The sequence below is a fragment of the Oncorhynchus masou genome, chromosome 4, assembly GCF_036934945.1.
Source record: "Oncorhynchus masou masou isolate Uvic2021 chromosome 4, UVic_Omas_1.1, whole genome shotgun sequence".
Lineage (NCBI taxonomy): Eukaryota > Metazoa > Chordata > Actinopteri > Salmoniformes > Salmonidae > Oncorhynchus > Oncorhynchus masou.
Window position 1 is genome coordinate 10,644,289 of NC_088215.1, and position 14,031 is coordinate 10,658,319.

General features: G+C 47.8%; 1 pseudogene; it reads left to right on the plus strand.

The window, feature by feature from the left end:
• Window positions 1-4,169: 4,169 nt before the first annotated feature.
• LOC135523733 (ATP-dependent RNA helicase DDX39A-like) lies at window positions 4,170-6,080 on the plus strand (annotated as a pseudogene).
• Window positions 6,081-14,031: the final 7,951 nt, after the last annotated feature.

Here is a 14,031-nt window from a genome sequence, read left to right on the forward strand (position 1 = left end):
TTTTACAGGAGGTTCACCTGAGGGATGGAGGGGATGTTAGTAGGTTTAAGAGGGAGTGGGACAAGGGGGAGTCGGTTTGGGGTGTTGGGGGGGTGCACTCATCGGGGGTAGGGATTTTGTGTGGGCACAGGGAGGTAAAAGTGGAGGATTCTTTTGTGGTAATGCAGGGGAGGGTTATAGGGGTGGATGTCACGATAAGGGATTGTAAATTTAGATTAGTGGTGGTGTATGGGCCACAGGTGGTGGCAGACAGGAGGGAGATGGTGGACTGTCTGACGCCCCTGTGTGTCACAAATAGGAAATTAGTGATAGGGGGGATTTTAATACAGATTTAGGAAGAGGGGGGAGGGGGTAGCAGTGCAGGCGCCATTGCCAGGCTAATGGCTTGCCATGGTCTGGTAGATGGTGGTCTGCACACTACTCCGAAAATGGACGGTCCTACATGGCGCAACTCCAGGGGGGTTGAGCGGAGGCTCGACTATATTTTTGTACCCAGGTCTTTGGGTAAGTTGTCTGGGCGGCCGTTGCCTGTTTTCTTTTCGGATCACGACGGAGTGCTCCTGCAGGTGGGGTCGCAAGTCTGCCTCTTTGGTAGGGGGTACTGGAAGTTAGATCGGGATGTGCTGGAGGGAGCAGGCTTTTGTTGACAGGTTTTATGGTTTCTTTTGGAGGCTTGAGGGCCTCCGGTCCATATGCGAGGGGGTGTTAGAGTGGTGGGAATTAGTTAAGGTGAGGATTAGGGCTTTTATAATAGGGTATTGCAAGAGGAAAAAAAGGGAGGAGAGGAGGGAGGTGGATCGTATCCAAAGGTTAATTGAACTCGAATACGAGGCAGGCAACCTCGGCGGGTCGTTTGACTGAGAGAGATCCGCAACCCTAAAGGCGCAGCTCGGGGAGTTGCAGGAGCGGAAGGCTCGAGCTTTCCTGGAGCGTGCGCATAGTGGCTTTCTAGAACATCATGAGACTTGTTCTGCTATGTTCTTTAAGTTGGTTAGGGCAAGACAGAGTAGGAAGGTAATGCATGGTGTTAGGGAAGAAAATGGTAGTATAGTTAGAGAACCAGAGGATATGGTCAGGGTGACAACTGATCATTTCCAAGGTTTATTTAAGGAAAGGGAAATAGATGTAGAGCAGGGAAATGTGTTTTTAGAACACTTGTCCAGGCGGTTGCCGGAGGACATTAGAGAAGTGATGGAGGCCCAGATCTCACTAGAAGAGGTTGAGAGCGCTCTTAGGAGGATGGGAAAAGGGAAGGTGCCTGGGATGGATGGGCTGCCGGCTGAGTTTTATCTCAGGTTTTGGGGTATACTTGGACCAGTGGTCCTCGAAGTCTTGAAGGCCATCCTTTAGACGGGGGTCCCGGGGGGATCAATGGCTGTTGGTGTGCTGTCACTTTTATATAAGAAGGGGAAGTAACAGACCTTGGCAACTGGCGGCCGTTGACCATGCTGTGTGTAGATTACAAGATACTTGCAAAGGTTTTAGCAGACCGGTTGCGCACAGCCCTTCCCTACGTCGTTCATGAGGATCAGACGTGCGGGGTAGAGGGCCGCTCTATTAGATGGAACCTACAGTTAATCAGGGACTCCATCGCTTGGGTTGAAGATAGAGGACTGCCTTTTATGGTAGCAGCGCTAGATCAGGCGAAAGCCTTCGATCGTGTGAATAGATCCTTTTTATTCAGAGTGTTAGGTCGATTAGGATTTGGGGAGAAGTTTATAGGATGGATTCGTACATTATATGTTGGAACGGGGTGCCGAGTTAGTGTAAATAGTCACTTGGGTGACGTTTTTGACCTCTCGTCTGGGGTCAGGCAGGGGTGACCACTCTCGGCTCTCCTCTTAGTTCTGTACATGGAGCCTCTGGGGGCTGCCATTAGGGCAGACACAGGGGTGGAAGGTTTGCTGATCCCTGGAAGTGGTGGGCTGCGTGTTAAGATGACGCAGTACGCCGACGACACTTCCTTGCTGTTGTGCAAGGACTGTGCCTGACAAGGTCCCTTGCCATCTTTGGGGATTTCACCCGAGCGTCGGGAGCAGTTCTGAACCTTGCAAAGTCTTCCGTCAAGTTTTTCGGGAAGATGGCGCGGTAGAACGGATGTGCCTGGGGGGTTATCTCTCTGTGAGGGGGCCCTGAGGATTCTCGGGGTCCATTTTGAGACCTCCGGCTCAGCGACACTAAACTGGAACATGCGTATCGCAGTGGTACAGAGGAAGCTAGCAATGTGGAACGCTAGGTATTTGTCTTTTATGGGCAAAGTCCTGGTCCTAAAGGTGGATGTGTTGCCGTCTCTTTTGTATTTGGCATACATCTACCCATTGCTGGGTTGTCTGAGGAGGCCTCTAGTGAGGCTTGTGTTTCAGTTTATGTGGAGTGGCAAGTGCGAGTGGGTCGCCAGGGCACGCATGATCTGTCCCATCGGGGAGGGAGGTAGGGGGGTACCACATTTCCCCCTCAAGCTGGACACAATTTTTGTTTCGTTCTTGTTAACGGAGCTTGCTCAGCCAGTGATACACCCGTCCGGTTACCTCCTGCGGGTATTTTTCTCGTATCAGGCGAGAAGCATAATGGTGTGGTCTAACCCGGGTCCTCGGGCGGAACAGCTGCCGTGGCACTTTGGTCATGCGGCCAAGTGGCTGCGTGCGCACCCTGAGGTTGAAGTTGCCCGAGTAGGTTTAGATCATAGGCACCTGTACGAGGAGGTCAGAAAGGCAGGGAGTCCGGCGCCTGTAGTGGGCATCTCGGAAGTGGTCTGGGAGGAAGTGCAGGCGCGGGGTCTGGACAACAGGCTCAAGGACCTGAATTGGTTGAGCCTTCATAAGTGTTTGCCGGTACGTTCCATCTTGTACCGGTATAGTTTGGTGCAATCCCCCACCTGTCCAAGATCCTCTTGTGGCAGGGAGGAGACTGTGCGCCATGTCTTTTGGGACTGTGCCTTTGCCGGAGTAGTATGGGCTAGGGCACGGGTGTTGTTAGGTTTGGTAAAGGGGGATTTTGTATTGACGTGGGCCAGGTTAAAGAGGGGTGTAGGGAGAGCGAGAGGGACGGATAGGGACAGGTTTCTGCTCTGGCTTCTCATGAGTCTCTTTAAACGGGGGCTGTGGGAAGCAAGGCAGAACATGGTGAAGACAGGGAGAGATTAGGGGGTGGAAGGGATAGTGAGGAGGGTGGAAGGAGATTTGAGGGGGAGGATGAAGAGGGAGGAGAGGAAGTGGGGGCAGCATGCTGCTCGGGAGAGGTGGAAGGGGGTTTAGGGCTGGGTGTCATTTAGATTTGTAAGAGGATATATTAGGGACGGGGAGATAGGGAAAGGTATTTTGTAGGGTTACGGGGAGGGAAGATGCTCTCCTGAGGTTTTGTTTGGGGTTTATGTTTAGTTTAATTAGTTTAATTAAAATACCATGATTTGAGTATGTATGTAAATTATGAGTTGTAAAGAATGTAAAAATATAAAAATAAAATAAAATATAAAAAAAATATACGAAAGTTGCATTTGCCATTTATTACTTAGCTAATAAAAAATACATAGCATACAATCGGTGACTCATTGTTATATTTATCCTGATACCAGATTCGAATTTACGCAACTCTTAACAGTTGCAGGGTAGTCGCTGGTCCAATCCTTGTTTCGAGCAAGGTGAATTGTAATGATTATGTGCCAAATGTATTCGCTTCCCATTTTGCGTACTGTCCAGCTTTGGCGGTGTGCGTGCGGCCTGCTACTAGCATTATTAGCAGCTAGCTAATGCTATGTAGGAATAAACATTAGACGAGTGTTTCCCAAACTCGGTCCAAGGGACCTCAGGGGGTATACGTTTTGGTTTGTGCTGTAGCACGACACAGCTGAATAAGCATCAAGCTTTGATTGAGTCAGCTGTGTAATGTTGGGGGGGGAAACGTGCACCCCTTGGAGTTCCAAGGACCGAATATGGAAAACCCTGTGCTTGACGGTGATGTTTCACAAGGATTCAATTCAGAAAGTGAAATTACAAGAATTGGAATCCTCATGTAATATAACTAAAGTCAGATGGTGAGGAATTGTACATAGATTGTTGAATTGGCATTTCAATTAACCTTCTGAATTTACTGTATTGTTGATACAGCGCCCACCCCCAAACTAGTCTCCAGTCTTTCCTAGCTTCAACTAATGCAAGTACTCCTTCTCTAGAATGGCAAAGAATGATGTTGACAACGAACTGTTGGACTATGAAGAGGATGAGGAGCCTCAGGTTGCCCTGGAGACCGCCACACCTGCGGGCAAGGAGGAGGTAAGGGGCTCTTAGTCTCCATCCACAGCTCCGGCTTCCGAGACTTCCTGCTCAAACCAGAGCTGCTCCGCGCCATTGTCGACTGTGGCTTTGAACATCCCTCTGAAGGTGAGCCTCACAGGCACTTCCCACCTTCAACCAAGGACTGTTTTTGACTTTGTCCATTCTGTGTGTGTCTCATGGCACCCTATTCCTGACATAGTGTACTACTATTGAGCTGGGCCCATAGGGCTTTGTTCAAAACTAGCACTGTGTGTGACTGGGCCCTGGTCGAAAGTAATCCACAATATATAGGGTGTCATTTGGGACTCCGACTATGAGTTATACATGTATGCCCCTTCAAGCATCACATCATACTTAAACTGGTCATCTCTGTATACCTGTCGCAAGACCCACTGGTTGATGCTTATTTATAAAACCCTCTTAGGCCTCACTCCTCTCCCCTATCTGAGATATCTACTGCAGCCCTCATACTCCACATACAGCACCTGTTCTGCCAGTCACATTCTGTTAAAGGTCCCCAACGCGCACGCATCCCTGGGTCGCTCCTCTCCTCAGTATTCTGCCACCAGTGACTGGAATGAGCTGCAACAAACACCCAAACTACAGTTGTATCTCAATCTCTTCATTCAAAGACTCAATCATGGACACTCTTACAAAGCAGCCACAACTGTCAGTGTGATGTGTTGTCTACCTTCTTGCCCTTTGTGCTGTTGTCTGTGCCCAATGTTTGTACAATGTTTTGTGCTGCTACCATGCTGTGTTGTCATGTGTTGATGCCTTGCTATGTTGTCTTAGGTCTCTTTATGTAGTGATGTATGTTTTGTCCTATATATATTTTTTTAATGTTAAATCCCAGGCCCCAATCCCCGCAGGAAGCCTCTTGGTAGGCCGTAATTGTAAATAAGAATGTGTTCTTAACTAACTTCCCTAGTAACGTTTCTGTCTTTCAGTCCAACATGAGTGCATCCCACAGGCCATCCTGGGCATGGACATCATGTCCCAGGCCAAGTCTGGTATGGGCAAGACGACTGTGTTTGTACTGGCCACCCTGCAGCAGATTGAGCCTGTGGACGGGCAGGTGAATGGTTGAATAATGACATTGTGGAAGCAGCAACTGAATTGCTGTTACATCCTTCTGTACTAAAAATACCTTTCGATGGAGAATCCATTGAGTGCTTTGTAGTTTAGGAATAGGCTTAATCTGTATCTGGGGATACTTGCATAAGAAAGTGCCTAATCGCCAACTTTATTTAACTTTTATTTGGACTAGGCAAGTCAGTTAAGAACAAATTCTTATATACAATGATGGCCTACCCCGGCCAAACCCTAATGACGCTGGGCCAATTGCAGTCTGAATTTGTTCTCCTTTAAATCTCACTGTTTACACTGCTGTTCTATCCTATTGGATAATCTTGTGTGCTTTTTGTTTCTCTGCTGTCCAGAGAGCTCTGTATTAAACATCCTCCCCTACCTCTCACTCTGTCTACCAGGTGTCTGTGCTGGTGACGTGCCACACACGAGAGCTGTCCTTCCAGATCAGCAAAGAGTATGAGCGCTTCTCCAAGTACATGCCTATCGTCAAGGCAGCCGTGTTCTTCGGGGGCCTGTCCATCAAGAAGGACGAGGACGCGCTGACGAAGAACTGCCCCCACATTGTGGTGGGAACGCCCGGCCGCATCCTGGCCCTCATCCGCAACAAGACCCTCAACCTGAAGAATGTGAAGCACTTTGTCCTGGACGAGTGTGACAAGATGCAAATTCAGACCACAGTAGGACAGGGGGGCTGATGCCAGATGTGAGTGACGGGAGCAAGGAGTAAGTTAAAACGTCACAGAGGAACGGTCAATTGAAAACGTGTTCCAATGTACCTAATAGCATACCACTTAGAATGCACTTCTAATACACTGTCCTACTAAGTAGTAGTGCATCTTGGAACAGAATGGGAGAGATGGTGTGACTTAAGTAAGGATTTAGCCAAAACGTAGGGAAGTATTTACATTTGATGTAGTCCTCGGATTTCAGGCTGAGTGGGTTGACTTTTTTTTGTGACGGCCATATTATTTTCCTATCGTCTCTCCCTCAGACATGAGGCGTGATGTTCAGGACATCTTCAAGCTCGCACCCCAAGAGAAGCAGTGCATAATGTTCAGCGCCACACTAAGCAAAGAGATCCGTCCTGTCTGCCGCAAGTTCATGCAGGATGTACGTTGAAGGGTTTCTTATAACCCGTGGTTATGTACATGTTCTGAAACTTAAAGTTGCAGTTTTACACACAGAGATTAACCCATCTCCCTAAATTGGACTTTGAAGTGGCAATCGGCAGTATAAACATTAATTAAGCATCTTCCTCGCCCCGGTTTTGGAGGGATATGTCTGGAGAAATTTAACCACTCTGAAATTCGTAAAGCTATATGCAAGGACTGACCGTCAATGATATCAGAATTATCATTTTGACCATGTTTTGAGACTATATAGTTTATTTTTGCGTTTACTTTGTTTTCAAGCATTGGAATTAAACAAGCTTGTATTTTGGGTTCTGGTGGGGTACGAAAGTTGAACTAAGCTCATGGGCATTTGTTATTCTTTTAATTTTAAATGTGTAAAAATTGATGTAGAAACTGCTGATTGCCCCCTTCTTTTTTTTCAAGGGATTTTGGATATGGCTTAATATTCATGTAAAAAGTTCCAGTCTTGCACCTCTAAGCTTTGCCTGCTCGTTACTGTCTGTCTCACAAGTGGCCAGAGTTGCCCCTCTCTTAACCTGGGTCTGGGGCTCTGGACATTTTCAGGAGGAACAGTCCTGGCATTAAAGCTATAATGAAAAATAAAGTTCCATCCAGCTCTAGGACTAGTAATTGATGTTCACAATCACATTTGTAGTTCTTCATTCACCAACACAGAATGTGGTTTACTCCTGTTTTTCACTTAATGTGGCTAGGTTTATAAAACTGTCCCAAAGAGTGACACTTTCCCCATGTTCTATTCATTAGGGCAAACTAGCAAAATGTTTAGCACTGGAAGTCCTGGTAGTCCCTCCCTGTGTTCTGTTTGGTGCTTAATGAATATCTCCTGTAGCCCATGGAGGTGTTTGTGGACGATTAGACCAAGCTGACGCTGCACGGCCTGCAGCAGTACTACTGCAAGCTGAAGGATAGCGAGAAGAACCGCAAGCTCTTCGACGTGCTCGAGTTCAACCAGGTACGGACAGTGGTCTTTTCAGAGATTTGAATGCTAAAACATAATTTATTTTAGTTTTAGTCTGAGTGAGTTGAATGTATTTTGTCCATGGATTTGAAAGTCACGTTTTTAAATCCAATTTTACTCATTCAAGTGAACTAAGTCTATGCACCGACAAAGTTTCTGCCTGTGAGTTTTATGCCCTGTGTTTTTCGTCTTCAGAGTGTACATTTATTTGACCAGGGTAAAGCCAGGGTGCCATATCAGATGCAGCATGGGTTTTGTGCCCCATGTTTGTCTTCGGTGTCTCACTGCCATTTTCTCCCCTGTCTGAAGGTGGTGATCTTTGTGAAGTCTGTGCAGCGCTGTGTGGCTCTGTCTCAGCTGCTGGTTCAAAAGGAGGAGAGGAATGAGGAGTTGCACAATCAAATTGAGAATCTCATTTACTTGCACATTTTCTATAATAGTCATGTAGCAGAAGCTGTTATCCAGAGGGACTTAACAAGAACTTTCTCTCAGACAACATGTTTGTGGGTCACAGTTTCAGTGTACCCACATGAGTGAAGCAGGATGTATCATGCCTGTTCTACTTATTGTAAATCCCACAGGATTTCCCGGTACCAGCAGTTAAAGGACTTCCAAAGGCGGATCCTGGTGGCCACCAACCTGTTTGGCCGAGTGATGGAACATTGAGCGCGTCAACGTCGTCTTCAACTACGACATGCCCGAGGATTCCGACACCTACCTGCAAAGAGTGGCCCTTGCAGGCAGGTTCGGGACGAAATTCATTATATTGGTCCATGTTGTTAAGTTCATGTTTTTAAGTATCCCAATATTTCTGTTATTAAGGGGCTATCACTCAGTCAAGAGTGCGCATGCACAGGAAGTCTGGTAGTTGATGGACCTTGCCTTGAGTCTAATGGCGACCTTTGATGGTGTTCATATGATATGCCAAAGGGGGAGAATTTGCAGTCTACTGCAGAGATAGCCTGCAAAGTAATGTCATACTTTCCAGGTCCATACCCAAACAGTTCGAACTACTAATTTTAAAAATTACTCTCTCCAGAAATAAGTCTCTCACTGTTGCCGCCTGCTACCGACACCCCTCAGCTCCCAGCTGTGCCCTGGACACCATTTGTGAATTGATCGCCCCCCATCTAGCTTCAGAGTTTGTTCTGTTAGGTGACCTAAACTGGGATATGCTTATTAACACCCCGGCAGTCCTACAATCTAAGCTCGATGCCCTCAATCTCACACAAATCATCAAGGAACCCACCAGGTACAACCCTAAATCTGTAAACAAGGGCACCCTCATAGACGTTATCCTGACCAACTGGCCCTCCAAATACACCTCCGCTGTCTTCAACCAGGATCTCAGCGATCACTGCCTCGTTGCCTGTATCCGCTACAGGTCCGCAGTCAAACGACCACCCCTCATCACTGTCAAACGCTCCCTAAAACACTTCTGCGAGCAGGCCTTTCTAATCGACCTGGCCCGGGTATCCTGGAAGGATGTTGACCTCATCCCGTCAGTTGAGGATGCCTGGTCATTCTTTAAAAGTAACTTCTTCACCATCTCAGATAAACATGCTCTGTTCAAAAAATGCTGAACTAAGAACAGATATAGCCCTTGGTTCACTCCAGACCTGACTGCCCTCGACCAGCACAAAAACATCCTGTGGCGGACTGCAATAGCATCGAAAAGTCATTGCGATATGCAACTGTTCAGGGAAGTCAGGAACCAATACACGTAATCAGTCAGGCAGGCCCTATCCCCTCCTCTCTTCTCCAGACCATTTCCGGAGACCTTCTCCCTTACCTCACCTCGCTCATCAACTCATCCCTGACCGCTGGCTACGTCCCTTCCGTCTTCAAGAGAGCGAGAGTTGCACCCCTTCTGAAAAAACCTACACTCGATCCCTCCGATGTCAACAACTACAGACCAGTATCCCTTTCTTTTCTCTCCAAAACTCTTGAACGTGCCGTCCTTGGCCAGCTCTCCCGCTATCTCTCTCAGAATGACCTTCTTGATCCAAATCAGTCAGGTTTCAAGACTAGTCATTCAACTGAGACTGCTCTTCTCTGTATCACGGAGGCGCTCCGCACTGCTAAAGCTAACTCTCTCTCCTCTGCTCTCATCCTTCTAGACCTATCGGCTGCCTTCGATACTGTGAACCATCAGATCCTCCTCTCCACCCTCTCCGAGTTGGGCATCTCCGGCGCGGCCCACGCTTGGATTGCGTCCTACCTGACAGGTCGCTCCTACCAGGTGGCGTGGCGAGAATCTGTCTCCTCGCCACGCGCTCTCACCACTGGTGTCCCCCAGGGCTCTGTTCTAGGCCCTCTCCTATTCTCGCTATACACCAAGTCACTTGGCTCTGTCATAACCTCACATGGTCTCTCCTATCATTGCTATGCAGACGACACACAATTAATCTTCTCCTTTCCCCTTCTGATGACCAGGTGGCGAATCGCATCTCTGCATGTCTGGCAGACATATCAGTGTGGATGACGGATCACCACCTCAAGCTGAACCTCGGCAAGACGGAGCTGCTCTTCCTCCCGGGGAAGGACTGCCCGTTCCATGATCTCGCCATCACGGTTGACAACTCCATTGTGTCCTCCTCCCAGAGCGCTAAGAACCTTGGCGTGATCCTGGACAACACCCTGTCGTTCTCAACCAACATCATGGCGGTGGCCCGTTCCTGTAGGTTCATGCTCTACAACATCCGCAGAGTACGACCCTGCCTCACACAGGAAGCGGCGCAGGTCCTAATCCAGGCACTTGTCATCTCCCGTCTGGATTACTGCAACTCGCTGTTGGCTGGGCTCCCTGCCTGTGCCATTAAACCCCTACAACTCATCCAGAACGCCGCAGCCCGTCTGGTGTTCAACCTTCCCAAGTTCTCTCACGTCACCCCGCTCCTCCGCTCTCTCCACTGGCTTCCAGTTGAAGCTCGCATCCGCTACAAGACCATGGTGCTTGCCTACGGAGCTGTGAGGGGAACGGCACCGCAGTACCTCCAGGCTCTGATCAGGCCCTACACCCAAACAAGGGCACTGCGTTCATCCACCTCTGGCCTGCTCGCCTCCCTACCACTGAGGAAGTACAGTTCCCGCTCAGCCCAGTCAAAACTGTTCGCTGCTCTGGCCCCCCAATTGTGGAACAAACTCCCTCACGACGCCAGGACAGCGGAGTCAATCACCACCTTCCGGAGACACCTGAAACCCCACCTCTTCAAGGAATACCTAGGATAGGATAAGTAATCCTTCTCACCCCCCCCCTTAAATGATTTAGATGCACTATTGTAAAGTGGCTGTTCCACTGGATGTCAGAAGGTGAATTCACCAATTTGTAAGTCGCTCTGGATAAGAGCGTCTGCTAAATGACTTAAATGTAAATGTAAAGGCCAGCTTTTTCAAGCAGAAATTTGCATCCTGTAGCTCCTTCTCCAAAAAGTTCTGGGACACTGTAAAGTCCATGGAGAACAAGAGCACCTCCTCCCAGCTGCCCCTGCACTGAGGCTAGGTAACACGGTCACCACCGATAAATCCATGATAATCAAAAACTTCAACAAGCATTTCTCAACAGCTAGCCATGCCTTCCTCCTGGCAACTCCAACCGCGGCCAACAGCTCCCCCCCCCCCCCCCCCCGCAGCTACTCGCCCAAGCATCCCCAGCTTCTCCTGTACCCAAATCCAGATAGCAGATGTTCTGAAAGAGCTGCAAAACCTGGACCTGTACAAATCAGCTGGGCTTGACAATCTGAAACTATCCGCCGCCATTGTCGCAACCCCTATTACCAGCCTATTCAATCTCTCTTTCATATCGTCTGAGATCCCCAAGGACTGGAAAGCTGCCGCAGTCATCCCCCTCTTCAAAGGGGGAGACACCCTGGACCCAAACTGTTACAGACCTATATCCATCCTGCCCTGCCCATCTAAGGTCTTCGAAAGCCAAGTCAACAAACAGATCACTGACCATCTAAAAACCCACCGTACCTTCTCTGCTGTGCAATCTGGTTTCCGTGCCAGTCACAGGTGCACCTCAGCCACGCTCAAGGTACTAAATAATATCATAGCCGCCATCGGTAAAAGACTACTGTGCAGCCGTCTTCATCGACCTGGCCAAGGCTTTCGACTCAGTCAATCACCATATTCTTATCGGCAGACTCAATAGCCTCGGTTTTTCTAATGACTGCCTTGCCTGGTTCACCAACTACTTTGCAGACAGAGTTCAGTGTTTCAAATCGGAGGGCATGTTGTCCGGTCCTCTGGCAGTCTCTATGGGGGTACCACAGGGTTCAATTCTCGGGCCGACTATTTTCTCTGTATATATCAATGATGTTGCTCTTGCTGCGGGCGATTCCCTGATCCAACTTTACGCAGACAACACCATTCTGTATACTTCTGGCCCTTCCTTGGACACTGTGCTATCTAACCTCCAAACGAGCTTCAATGCCATACACCACTCCTTCCGTGGCCTCCAACTGCTCTTAAACGCTAGTAAAACCAAATGCATGCTTTTCAACCGTTCGCTGCCTGCACTCGCACGCCCGAATAGCATCACCACTCTGGAAGCATCACCACCCTGGATGGTTCCGACCTAGAATATGTGGACATCTATAAGTACCTAGGTGTCTGGCTAGACTGAACTCTCCTTCCAGACTCATATCAAACATCTCCAATCTAAAATCAAATCTAGAGTCAGCTTTCTATTCCGCAACAAAGCCTCCTTCACTCACACCGCCAAACTTACCCGAGTAAAACTGACTATCCTACCGATCCTCGACTTCGGCAATGTCATCTACAAAATAGCTTCCAATACTCTCCTCAGCAAACTGGATGCAGTTTATCACAGTGCCATCCGTTTTGTTACTAAAGCACCTTATACCACCCACCACTACGACCTGTGTGCTCTAGTCGGCTGGCCCTTGCGACATGTTCATCGCCAGACCCACTGGCTCCAGGTCATCTACAAGTCCATGCTAGGTAAAGCTCCGCCTTATCTCAGTTCACTGGTCACGATGGCAACACCCACCCGTAGCACGCGCTCCAGCAGGTGTATCTCACTGATAATCCCTAAAGCCAACACCTCATTTGGCCGCCTTTCCTTCCAGTTCTCTGCTGCCTGTGACTGGAATGAATTGCAAAAATCGCTGAAGTTGGAGACTTTTATCTCCCTCACCAACTTTAAACATCTGCTATCTGAGCAGCTAACCGATCGCTGCAGCTGTACTCTTTTGCACACCAGTATCTCTACCTGCACATGACCATCTGATCATTTATCACTCCAGTGTTAATCTGCAAAATTGTAATTATTCGCCTACCTCCTCATGCCTTTTGAACACAATGTATATAGACTGTGTTATTGACTTGTTTATTGTTTACTCCATGTGTAACTCTGTGTTGTTGTCTGTTCACACTGCTATGCTTTATCTTGGCCAGGTCGCAGTTGTAAATGATAATTTGTTCTCAACTAGCCTACTTGGTTAAATAAAGGTGACATAAAATAAAAATACAATTAAAAATAGTAAACTTTGTTAAACTGGAACCTTGTCGTTGTGTCATTTCGAATTAACACATGGCCCTGTACAGCAGATGTTATCTAGAATCGAGATGAATCTAATGACTAAGTTGCTTTGATGGTAAGCTTGAATGAAGAACAGACACATTTGGGCTAATTAGCTAATATCATGTCATCCGGTGAAGCTCCCTCAGACTACCCAAGTTCACTAAACGCAACCACATTTAGAAGAATAGCTTCCTGAATTCCTAGTGTAGCAATAAGCGCCCTCCTGATAATCACGTTTCCGTGAAAACCAAGGGGAACATGGCTTTAAAATACACACTTCCACCATCCTCCCTCCAAAGGAATTGCAAAGCAATGCGATGTGACTAATAATTTATTCTGCAATGGTAGTGAGTGTATTGTCGGAGTGGGGCTAGGCCGATCTGACCCTGATCAGGTCTGTGATTCAATAAGATAAAGATTAAAAGGATCACCAGCACTGCTGCGTTAACCTCAACTGGATTACAAACAGATTTAACACTGTACACCAACATAACCCCGGATGCCATTGCATTTGCCTAGGCATTAACAAAAAATACACACATAAACGATCCACGGTATGTCCATGGGATTGGTTTAAGCCTCACTTTCCCAAAGTAGATGAACCAAACAGATCCCCTTTTCTGGGGTACTGATCGAAACTGATCTGGGACCAGTATAGTTAGTGTGAAGTCAAAAAGAAACCATCTGACCTATTACTATTACACCTGTGCCACTTTGGTACAATAGCCTCAGTACATTGTGTCACCAGTTGATTGTGTGATCATTCAGCTCTATATTAACACCACATGAAACCTCCATCTGGGGTTACAGAACCGTTCTGGATAGTTTGCCACACACACACTGGAATGGGCCAAAAGAGAGGTGACATTAATTATACTCCCAGAGAGAGTGAACAGAGGTGAATCATTTCTGTACATTACCAGACACCAGTGATCCTAGAAAACAAGTGCAACCAAGACAACAGCTCTGGTGAAATGGTTGCCCGGGTTTGTTTATCATAATAAAGGG